General features: G+C 46.7%; 1 protein-coding gene and 1 long non-coding RNA gene across 2 annotated transcripts in view; one reads left to right on the top strand and one right to left on the bottom strand.

The window, feature by feature from the left end:
* The window catches only part of LOC142587970 (beta-1,4-glucuronyltransferase 1-like), a 365814-nt gene that overhangs the window by 130722 nt on the left and 222447 nt on the right, over window positions 1-12645 (top strand). The window lies entirely within an intron of this gene.
* Window positions 9101-11572, bottom strand: LOC142587963 (uncharacterized). The gene is made up of 3 exons (XR_012829653.1): window positions 11096-11572; window positions 9824-9948; window positions 9101-9271 (listed from the first exon to the last, which is right to left on the bottom strand). It is a non-coding gene; the product is annotated as an uncharacterized LOC142587963 (long non-coding RNA).

Genomic DNA, 12645 nt, shown 5'->3' with positions numbered 1-12645 from the left:
TGATGGTAACGCTTGGTGAAGTGATAAATGTTCCGGCACCAAGAGGCTCATTTCGCGAGCGTGCTTAAGAGCGACATGCTGAGCGAGAAATGCCGCAATAGAACGGCGTGTTCTGCAGCTTCTACAATTGCACACAAGTCAGTCGATGATATTGTTCCAATATTAAAAATAAATGAAGAGACATACACACGGGAATGCTTTGAAAGGTGATATGAAAGGTGTTGTATTCGAAAGCGAAAGAAAGAAAACAATAAGAAGAACAACACAAAAGAAAAACTTTTGGATTCCATATTTTTGGAAGGAAACCTTTGTGACCGTTCTTTTTGGTTTTAACATATATTTTGATTTGCTTGTTTTGACTGCAAATCATGTAAGGCCAAGTTCAGGCCTTTCTTTTCTTTTTGTAAGTTTGCTGTTTCTGTATAGAATACAGGGGTAAACGCTTGCTCATAATTTATTTACTGTGAACGTAAGAGGTTTTATTTGGCGAGATGGTGACCATCCGAGGCTGACTTTTTTCTATAACACCGTGGAGTGTGCTATCCCAGGAACTCTGTCAGATTCCTTTGAGGCGCTTTCTTTCTCTAAACATACAGTACTTGGGGGACGTCTACACCATTGTGTTGCAGTGGATGATTGTTTTCACATGGAATTACACGCAGTGGAAGGCCACAGGAATGAAAATAATCACATGAAATCTCGCAAGAACGCACTAAAACTTAAGAGAAAGCTTTAGCTCGGGTGCTCCTATCTAAATATATGTAAAAGGAGAATTCGTTTTTCTCGGCAACAACGGCACCAAATTTGACGAGCTTTGTTGCATTTAAAAGAAAAACTTAAAATCTAGTGACTGTTGGTTTCGAATTTTCGATTTAGCTTCTCAAGTTTTTATTAAAAATTGGCAAAAATAAGAAATTTCCAAAATTGAAATTATCAAGTTTATAACTCCGTAACTCAACAACAAAAACGATAATACAATTCTGTGAATTGCATCTAATAGTACATCTAAAGCGGACAAAATTGATATGTTACAAATGAATCTAAAAAAAATTAAATATGAAAATGCAGCTTTTGTAGAACCCTTGTAACGAACGTAACAAATTCACGTAAGATGTAAAATGACATATCGAATTTGTCCGCTTTCAATGATCTAATGGATGCCGTTTACAGAACCGTGATATCTGATCTTGATGCAGAGCTATGAATTTGTAAACTTCGTGCTTCTATTTTCTTCAAGCGGTCGAATATTTGAAGATATTTAAACGAAATTGAAGCCTTAAATCGGAATTACGCTTCTAACAGTCACTAGAATTGAACATTCTCTCTCAAATTCAACAAATTTCATTAAGATCGGTCCAAGGGTTATCTCAGAAAAACGTTTCTTTCCTTTTACATGTATTTGAATAGGCCGCGTCGGAGTTGGGCCCGAGCTAAAGCTTCCTCTTAATCAACTCACATAAGTAAGTAAAACGGTCTCAAAAGAGGTTCAGATGAAGTCACCTTATTTGTGGCACATTTGACGCATTCATTGTCCGGCCCGCAAATACATGCAATCTTCTGTATGTTTTTTCTTTCTTTTTAAACCTATGAGGTTCTTTTAAACCTATGAGATTTTTTTTAGCCAAACTATGGCTGTAAGTGCGAAGTCAACACATCCATTCCCAGCGGTGTACTCTTCTTGGACCGGCCAGGTCTTATCTGCCGGCAGCTCCGCGGCACGGCGCTGCTGTCAGTTGTTCAAGATGGCGGTCGTGCTTCACACGTCCACGGCGTACGAGCAACGAAGTGTGATTCGTCTTCTATGGAACAATTGACGATCGCCCGTCGAAATCCATAGGGCAGTGCAGCCCACGTATGGGGAAAGGTGTCCCGCTTTGGGAAGTGTGAGCTGGTGGCGTTGCGAGCTCGCAAAAGGCTGTGAAGACATGCATGTGACAATGAGTGCTCGGGGGAGGCCGCGTGCGTCGCTGACTGACGACAACGTGGCACAGGGGGCATCTCAGATTTAGTGCTGCGGTGGGACGTATGTCTAAACCGGTGTCGGGGACTATGTGTAGAAATAATCTAAGCTTCATAGAATAGTACGTTATATGTGTAATGACCTCCACGTACCTTATTTCTGCCGATAAAAAGTAAGGGGCAAGGACTTTCTGATTCGCCCTCGTACATAGGAGCTTAAGCTTTGGGCGCGTGCTTCCACGACGACAGTAAACGCGAGATCTCGGGCGTTCCGAGCGCCAACAGCGCGTGGAAACGAAGTTGTACGTTGCGCTCTGGCGGGAGCTACGCGAAGGCGGATCACACGGTTCGTTGTTCTCGCATTAAGGAGCTTCGGCAGCTTCGAGTTCGGCCGGGCCGTCCGCGTCGACCTCTATTCGTTGCGCGCTCTGACCCGCGAGGATGTATCCATTCACCCGCGATCCCGTAGGGCCACGCACGCGCGCACGACGTTCTGGCTTTTTTCAGAGCTCGGGCGGCTACTTACGCATGCACGCTTAGGGACCGAGGACCATTGAAATGCAGTTTCAGCGCGCCTTGTACTGCGATCCGCCATGGCGTGGCGTTTTTTTTTCTTTTGTATCGCTTTCAGCGCGAGCGCGTCTCGGTGCTCCTTGCGGAGCGCGCTTAAGCGGATTCGGGTTTTTCCTTAAACGGATTACGGGATCCGTGCCCGCGAAAGCCTTTTTTTTTTTTTTTTTCTCTCCGTCGAAACCCGGGGTGGCGGCTGCCCGAGGCCCACGCGAAGCTGAAGCGCGTTGCTAAACTTAACAGCCTCGCGAGGGCGGCTAGAGTCGAATTGCTTCTCGGGTCTCTGGCGAAATCGCTGATCTCTCGTCTCGTCTTCTCTGATATCCGCGCGGATGCCCGAGACGCACGACTCTCTCTCTCTCTCTCTCTCTCGCTACCCCCCTCCCCCACCCCCCTCGGAGGAAGTTCGGGTTTGGTGCAGTTTCGAGAATCCCACATGGTGTGCGCGTATTCTTCGCCGTCTCTGTCGTCGTTATTACAATCGTCGCCGCATTAGGGATAGTGGTCATTACCACCACCAACCCATATAGCATTGATCGACGGGAGAATCAGTGTGTCTACGTGGCAAACTCTGAGCGTCGCCTACGTGCGCGTTGTCTCACCTGCAAATTTCTTAATATCGTCCGTTCGCGAAGCGCCGTATCAGTGGCGGTATGGGATTTGGTGCATTCGAGCACGAGGTCGTGGGTTCGATTTCGAACCGCGGCGGCCCATTTCTATAGGGGCAAAATGGCGATAAAAAAAAAAAAACGTGTCTACCGCTATTTGCGCACACGTTAAGGGAATCCTAGGCAGTCAAAATTAATCCGCAGTTACTCAACACGGTCTCTCCCATAGCCCGCTCGGGACGTTGAAGCTGATAACGTAACTTAATTAACGTTTCAGAATGCCTAAAGTGCGGCATTCAGAGTGGCAGTATTTTCTTATTATAAATTTATTTTAATTTAGTCCCGTCTCTCTACCTAGCCCTCTGTCGTCCTCGGACTCGAATTTCCAGTTCCCGAGGAACTGATTAGGTTACTCTGAGTTGATCCTGGTTTATGTGTGCTGCGCATCACGTGATCTATCTGACCCTATTTCAACCGCTTAGTCTAAACTAGGATATCATTTGTATATAGTTATCCCGCGTCTGCTTTCTTAAGTCCGTCACGGAATCCACATTAAGGGAATTATCCACAAACCTTAAGGGAATCTGTCAGTGAATCGGAATTTAGGGAAATCCGTAACCATTAAGGGCGTACAGAGAATACACATTAAGGAATTCTGCACACCTTATATGGAATGTTTAATGTAATCCAGATTAAGGGAATCGTCATAGGGAGTGCACATGGGTAGCAACCAAATTGCACACACATGAACACAGAACGCCATCTTGTGCGTACGTGTGTTCTTGTGTTGGACCACACGCGCATGTCTTATTTTGCGCCAAGAAATAACGTCCTTTATGGATGTCACCAGCTTACCAAAGAACGAATACTTTTGAGCTATCATTCTTGTACCTTGTGTTCTCTCCGTTTAATATTTTATGGCTCCTCTTACTATCTGTGTATAGTGTTCATTCTAAAAAAAATGTTGCTGTTAGAATGATGTATATTGGAAGGCAGGAAAGAAGAATAACGTGTTAAACATCTTACCTGACATGTCGTCTCAGCGAGGCGTGTAACCAGCAAGTGTTCGGGCTATAAAAAAAAATAAAAAAGAAAGGGGAGAGAGAAAAAAGTGTCCAAGCAGAAGAAAGCGCGTGACAAATCTCGTTGGCTCGATTCAACACCCCTCCGCCTTGCACTTTTCTTCCTCTTTTGTATGAAAAAGGAACGCGCGGTCGATAAAACCTGCGTGCGGAGAGCGAACATCGATGACAACGTTTTTGGAGACACGCGGTCGACCCCGGTCCTGGCTTGCGTTCGCAGGCCGTCTTCGAAGTATCAAAATCCACTCGACTGGAGAGCACCGCAAGCCGCTCAACCCATGTGTCGTGCAAACATACTAGGATAAAAGGAAATAAAATAGAAACGCGGTCAAAGGTAAACAAGCAAACAAACAACCTAGCGCGAACCCGGCCAAACAAAACGAGAGCGCGAGGGAGCAGAAAACAGACGACGAAGCAGACGACGTCAAAAGGAGTGAGATTGCTGTTCTTTTGTCGTCTGCTGTGTTGATCCCGGTCGTCGCCTGCGGCGTCTGTTGTTGGCGTGAGGACGAGTGCGTTGTACTCTTCGGTCGGCGTCGAGGTTTTTGCTCTTTCACCTCTCGTATATATATCTCGTGAAAGCGCCCTCGCTTTTGGAGCAACCGGTCGCCAGTGGGCGGTGGTATAAGAACGCATTGTCCGCGTATAACGTACCTAACTTGTTCATGTGTTCGCCCCCTTTGTTATACTACCTGGTCCAACACACGTTTAGCTTGTCCGTGAACTGTTGCCGTTTAGGAAATATTGGAAGCACCAGTGATCGGGATGGTGGTGGTGGTGATGATGATGATTATCGCTGCTGTCCCCTCCTTTGAGGGGGGAGGGCGGGGCGAAAAATGGTCGCTGAGCCCGGGTAAGCAAATTATGCGTTCCTTTATCTCTTGTAATCTAGCATTCTGGCTATCTCAGTTTTATCTTGTAAATTTATGCATCCCCTTTGCGATCCCGTTCCCATTGATTCCCCAATTTATTTCCTTCTTCGGAGAATCGGAGTCCTGTTGGCGCCACCTTGTTGCAACCCTTAGGTTACGTGGAATTAGAATACCATTGACCATGTTCCATACTTTTGTGCTGGTGTTAGGACATTGGCAGCAAAAATAATTAACATGTTGCGGCTGTATTCTTTCCCCGTTACCCCTTCTTTCGCCGGAGAGCCGTAAAATGACCATGTAATACGCATGCTTTACGCGCACTTCTATAGATTAAATTATACGGATTGCCGCAAAACGTATCTGCCATGTTCAATGTCCTTCTGCTTAGAGTTGCCGATTGATTCGTCTTCGCTCATCGACGTGCTAGCTTGTGTTTCGGATCGTTCTTTCCGGGCTTTTTTTCCATATCGATTCGATGTTTTGGCTATTACCTGCGCATTTCTTGCATACAATGACTCACTCCCCGCAATAAACGCTACGCAGCAAAACAATCACTGTTGAGCTCAGATGGCACAGGAAGCACCTTTAAAAAAAGGCGTTCTTTTCCTGGGTCGACCCCCTCCCCCCACGTAAAAGGGCGAATTTTCATTTTGCTGCGAAGCTTTGCCTTCAAAGAACCTGCACGGGTTTCCCTCCGTAGCCTCGTGCTGTACTTGCCTGTGGACGACAGTTGTTTCCTTTTCTGGGCACTTTTGTCCCGCGCTAGCGCACTTGCTCCTGCCACATCGATGTGGGCGGAAAACGGGGCCTTACGATTATTCGCGTGGTCTCTCCGCAGATATCTGCTTCTCACTCTCTGTATATATTTTTTTCTTTTCCGGACTTTAATCGACGCGAAAGTGTCATGCTGCTTTTCCAATTTCGTGCCGTGAACGTTGGTTCACGGGAAGCCTGTCGTCGGTCACCGCGTCTTCGTATCACCGTGTGCAGGCTAAATAGCTGCATGTGCCAAAGCAACTTCTTCGTGGACAAGTTGGTGCTTAGGCTTACTGAACGTTCTGTTCCTGGCGCTACGTAGAAGAACACGAAGCAGGGGAAACAGGAAATACGCGAGAGACGGAGAAGTGGCCAACCATGCATCAACTGTTTGTTAGCACACAGCTACAAAAAGATGAAGACTTACACGCATGTGCAACAAGAACGGGTCATATTGTGTTAGTGACGCATGGAATACGTTGTTTACTTCGAAAATTAGCTTTTTTCGAGAGGCAGATTTCGCGATGCTGTGTTTCTCCGTCACGCCGCTACAACTTCAGCTCATGCAACCGTGATATTTACCGGGAAGCGCTTGCGGCGAACGCTATGCGCGAAGGCGGACTTTCTGGTTCCTGTTTTTATTTCCTCCGCACGGCCGGCGCCGCCTCTGCCGCAGAGACGAACGCCATCTGGTGGTGCTCCAAGGAACCCAGCGGCGACCTCGGCGCGCGCCTTTCGTTCTGATTGGTTGAGTTTTTTGGCTACGGAGACGAAGAAATACCGCGATCCAAGTCATGTGCAGCTTCGCTATAAAACGGAGAGAAAGTGCGTTGATGAGGTTGTACAAGGGAAACGAACCGGACAGATTTGCTGACTGTCCTGTTCCTGTCACCTATTGTCCCGTTGTCTGCGCTTTACGCCACGTAGGAAGCAAGACCGACGATCCCAGTTTGGAACTCTCGCGAAGAGAAAGAACGGGCCAAGGCTTTAAAGCGAAGCGCATTCGGTTGCACGGCATTTCTCGAGATATCGCGTTGTTGGCTCTTCAGCTCCTCTCTCTCTCTCTCTTTCTCTTTCATCACTCTCTTCCTTCATTTTTTCCCCTTCTGTGCCGGTTCTGAGCTTCCAGCATTAGTCTTCATGAGCTTCGTTTCCTTTTGTGCGTTGTTTTCTTTTTTTCCGCCATCGCATTTCGAGAACGCAGCGAGTGTCACTTCCTTCAATATCGGCGAGACCGCGCACGTCGGGGGTGAAGGGGGGTGGGGGGGTGTCTTGTCTCGCGCTATTGCGTGTGCTCTGTCAATTGCTCGTCGTTTGGATCTCTCGGCTCTGGGCGCTTTGCCTCGGAGATGGCGTCAGCTGCTTCCAAATCGAAAACCACCCCGTGAGCTATCTTGGAATGCGCTTTGAGGTTCTGAATGAAAGTGAAGAAAAGGGGAAACGGGAGTGGGGCAGGGGCTGCAATCGGGGACTCCAGGGTGTTTGCTGCCACTCCAGTGCTAAAAATTTTACACCCTTAAAAGTGAAAAATTCTGTAAATCTTATCTGTAACTCACGCCTATACACCGTTTTCGCTGTGAGGGTGTCAGTTATACACATACTTACGCCTTTTTCACTTGTAAGGGTGTAAATTATTACACCCTTATACGGTTATTACACCCAACGGCTCTGATTACAGCCGGAGCCGTTGCATTATCGATCGGCAACGTTCTAACATACTCTCAATTTTGTAAGACGCAAGGTCCGGCGCGGCATCCCACACTGGAGCGACGCGGGGTTTCCACCCTCTGGCATAGCGATTCAGCGTCCGCGGAAAGTGATGTCACCCGAAAATGGTAGAGCCGAGTGACCGCTCCAGACTTGTTTCGGTCATACAAGTTTTGCAACTCCTTTTCGACTTCCGGGCATTCCTAGGTGGGGTTGGGTAGGGTAGAAGAAAGATAGGATAGATATGTCGATGGACAGATAGGATGGATATTTTGAGCACGCCCTTTGACACAGGATGGTGGCGGATGTCACCAAGGTCTTCAAGGTTTTACCCCTATTCCACGCTTATTATTGGCTATTATTCCTTAAAACCCTTAAATAACAGTGGGAAACAATTTAAGTGCTCACGATATGAAAAGTGGCGTAATTTCGTTGGAGCCGCTCTCTACGGGCAGTGAAGTCATGCGTGTGCGACACCATTGCAAGCCCTACACTTTGTGGTAAAGCATTTAAAGGCGTAAACATTTCTATGCCGACTCACCCAGAAAAATCATCTGTCCGTCTGTCAGATAACGTGTGATTTCGCTGCCTAAGAACATGCTTTATTAATAAACATAAACTAAACAAACAGAATGAAATCAGATAGTTATAAATGTAAACAGTGAGTTGATAGGGATGATAGGAGTCACGAGGGGCTATAGGTCTCTGATCGCGTTTGATAATGGTTCGGCGCGGATGGGTGAGGCGCTAAAGAAGCCATAAGGGCTTTTTGTGGCCAGAGCAATTCTGGTAAAGCTGATAAGGAGCCATAAGGTTTGATAAGAGTCCGATCATGTTCGGCAAGATCGATAAGGGCTGATAAGGGTCGGATCAGTTCTGATGAGGTTGTTGGCCGATAAGGGTTGATAAGGGTCGTATCGAGTCCTATAAGCATGATAACTACCCATAAGGGTTGATAAGGATCGGACCATTGCCGATAAGGTTGATAAGCACAGATAAAAGTTCATAAAAGTCACATCGTTTCTGATAAGGTTTATAACTGCCGATAACGGTTCATAAGGGTCGGATCGAGTCCGATGAGGCTGATAAGGTTTGATAAGACTTCATACTCGTCGAATCAACAGCCAAAACAGATTAGAAAGCCAATAAAGCATGTATTTAATGAACCTGCTACTGTTTCGTCAATCGCGGTGAACAGCCCACGTCGCGTCGTTGCTTACGCATATGCGTAAGCAACGACGCATATGCTTCCGCATATTTAGAATACTCCGCTGTAGTTTCTGCATAACGTTTAAGTGTGTCAGAAATCACGGCGAAGCCGCGTATGCCGCACTCGCGTGAAGTCGCACCCGCTTATACTTACATACGCAGAGGGGCGCTGGCGTAACGCTAAACAACTTTGCTGTTGGTGCCAGCGCATAGCTCGCCCTTTGCGCGAAGCTGCCACTATGTTTTCTTTAATTTGGATACACCAGCGAAGGCTTATTCCGGGGATCTCACCTCTTATCGCCTTTATTGTGTTAACTCTTCTACATTGAGGTGAAGGAGCCCTCCTATCCTAATAAAGTATTTATTTATTCATTCAACAGTTTCTCTGACGCTCACTATTCCAGGACGCCCGGAAATTTTGTCCCGTTCTTGTCGTGTCATCACTGCTGTGGTCTTGACTTGGGCCTCCCCTGGCCCCATGGTTTTCGCGCACGTTGTCTCAATGGTCCTGAGAAATAAAATTTTAAGAAAGGAAGAAAGAAAGAAAGAAAGAAAGACAAAGAAAGAAAGAGAGAAACAAACAAACTAAGAAATAAAGAGACAAAGAAAAAATGAAAATGAACGTATGGTATAGCTCTGTCATTAATCAAAGCTACTTGGTTGCGACTAAGTACGTTCATGAGAGCATAATTTTTTTTAAACGTACACATTCTCCATACACTGTGTGGTAACTGTTTAGTGGATGTTCGAGGACAATGTTTGGTTTTAAGTACTGGGTATTTCCTTTCTTTTTCATATCTAAAAAGTTAGAGCTGCCCGTACACATGTAGCTCGACGCTCCTAATCTTAAACTGCCGCATGAAGTTAAAGTGCGGGCCTTAAACGGTTAACAACACCATTCGAAATCATTCTGGAGCCCGCCAGGGCAGCGTTACTTCCGGTCCCTGTGAGGCTTTAGAACTCTTAACCACACTTGTCTGTGATAGATAATCTGAAATCGAATTCTCTTGCACTTTCCCTGCGTATTGTGGCGAAGTGTCAGCGTAGCGGGCTGGCGTACCGAGTTCCACGGGCTTCATCAACGCTTCCTCGTAGTCGTCCGAGCTGTTTGTGACGTCGGGGACCCTCTCTTCCGGTTTTACGTCCCTGTCCAAGTCCTCGAAGTCTGGCGTCGTACCGCTGAGACTTAGGGGCAGGAAGAGATTGGAGCGGGAGCGAGATTGGCTTTATTACAGGGCGAATTACGTACTGTGTATACATTGGTTAAATTAGTGAGAGAAAAAAAAAGAACACTTGCTGGCCCACATTCATTCTAGCGTAATCACATTCACTGACTGACTGACTGTGCTCGCTCACCCATGCCCACTCAAGCGTAGTCACTGTGACTTACCAACTCACTCACCCGTGTTAACTTCAACATAACCACTCTCGTTAGCTCACCAGCATTCGCTCCTTCACCTAGTAACACTCGCTCAGCTACATAATCTGTAGTGCATTTCACATTGACTTTTCACGCAATCACTCACCAAAGTTCGCTCAATCAATAACGCTTGCTCACTCACATTCACTCTAAACGTATTCACGACCCGCCGTGGTTGCTCAGTGGCTATGGTGTTGGACTGCTGGGTACGAGGTCGCGGGATCGAATCCCGGCCACGGCGGCCGCATTTCGATGGGAGCGAAATGCGGAAACACCCGTGCAATTAGATTTAGGTGCACGTTAAAGAACCCCAGGTGGTCGACATTTCCGAAGTCCTCCACTACGGCGTGCCTCATAATCAGAAAGTGGTTTTGGCATGTAAAACCCCATAATTTAAAAACGTATTCACTTTCACTCATTAACACCCGCTCACACGCACTCTTAACGTAACGTGGTCACTTTTGCTCACTAGTTCACCAACGGCCGCTCTCTGGGCGACAACGGCGTGCAGGTATTTCATACACTCTAAAGCAAAATTACACCCTTTGGCCACACAACAATAATCGTCATCTGTCTTGCCCCCATTTCCCTTCTTTAACGTGGCGAGTCCGGTAAGTAACAAACGCCATGTGCGTTATCAGCATGACATAGCATTCGCGACAGGAAAGTAGCGGGCGCGGCGTTTTCAAGAAAGGAAACGCAAGCAAGGCAGATGACGATTATTGTTTTGTGGCAGAGATACACCCCAAAGGGTGTAACTTTGCGTAAGAGTGTATCAGAATCGTTTGCACTCATCCACTCATGCCCGTCGACACGCATGCTCACGTGCTCGTTCGTTCTCTCGGTATTACGTTGTTTCAACCGTTCATGCATTCACGCATCCGTAATTAGCGCGCGCCTTTGTTGGCTTACATTTCTGTGTGAGGCAGGAGAGACCTCTTTGCTCGCTTGGCAGCTCCGTCTTTACCCTGGACTTGGAAACGAAACGCTGCCGTTACGTAAGATGGTGCACACGTGTCTCAAAGCCCCCTGGTGTAACGCATATAAATCTCCCCTGTTTCGCGAGATTCCTGGACGTTAGAGTTTCCTTCAGTTGACTTAAAGATCGATGACAGGTACGATGAATGACTAAGGGTTTGCAGCAAATGATTGGGAACTTCAACCGGCAAAGTCTAAAAGTTCAATATTGCAAGTTTCATACACGCCTCATATCCAACAATTCCACATGAACACATGTTGGTGCCCCATATAAATATTGGCATGTTCCCATGTTTGTCGTATCCAGTATCATCGCCGTATGAACTTTTGGGAGTCACAGGTAAAAGCCAATGTGGTTATAAATTCGTTCCCAATCTATAGGGTTTTGTTGTTAGTACCAGGAGGCCCACGAATCAGGCCCAGTGCATCTAGAAGCCAGCTGCACGTCATCTTGTCAAGTGACTTAAGGCCGGTATTTTGTAGCGATGCCTTTTTCGATTCTATGCTTTTGCAGGCTTTTCGCGCTTGGCCAGTGGTCAGAGTGACGGTCCGCACACATTATCAACGGGATCAGGCGGCCGTGTGTGGTGGATGATAAGAATAGCATAGAATAAGGCATAAGGCATCGCTTCAAAATAGCGACCCTAGTTTCCTTCCGCAAAAGCCTTGCCGCACTAGGCAGCTAGGAGTCAGCTAGGCTCATGTATTGAAGAGACTTAGTTTTATTTGAGAAAAAGCTGCACCGCGCGATACAGCTACCCCTCATGTTTTTAAGTGGCTTACTTTGTTTTGACAGAAGGTGTAAACGCTTATCTGAAGTGGCTTTCTTTTTTTGACAAAGCTTGTGCGATGTACTACTTTTCTCGAAAGAAACTAAACTAAAAAGCGACAATTAAGGTGGGTGTAGACGAGTCCCGGGCTCAGCCATCTCTCACCCGCAGAAACAAGGAAAATCGGCTTCAATGTCTTCTTTTAAAGGGCTTATTTACTTTCGACAAAGGCTGTGCATCCCGAAACTGACTGGCGTGATTCACACGACGAAATGGCTCACCATCGTCAGGAGTGACGAACAACGTTGCGAAGATTGCGAAGACGACGACTCGCAGCGTCATCCCCTCCGTCGGAAAGTCCAAGTAGCTGTGTTTCTCTTGCGATGAGAGTGTTAACTGTGCAGCTGTTCATCCATGTGTCGGCCAGAGACTCGCATATTCGTTTCAACTGAAGTTTCCTACGCATCGTTATAATTTAGCTTGTTTCGGACCATCTGGCAACTCACTTTATGTACAGTCTTTCTGCCGTTCTCATTATTTTTTCTCGATTCAGTAGACAGACGCTTGTATTGTGCATATCTTTCAGCTTTGTGCGCTAATGAATATGTAACGATTTCTTTGCGCCAACTGTTGCTTGGATCAAATCTGGCTTCTTTGTCGTCACGCTTTAGCCAAAAGAAGAGCGTCGTATCGAGGGCACGTGTTCTGGTGACA

Source organism: Dermacentor variabilis, chromosome 7 (assembly GCF_050947875.1).
Source record: "Dermacentor variabilis isolate Ectoservices chromosome 7, ASM5094787v1, whole genome shotgun sequence".
Lineage (NCBI taxonomy): Eukaryota > Metazoa > Arthropoda > Arachnida > Ixodida > Ixodidae > Dermacentor > Dermacentor variabilis.
This window is presented reverse-complemented; position numbering and strand designations above follow the sequence as displayed.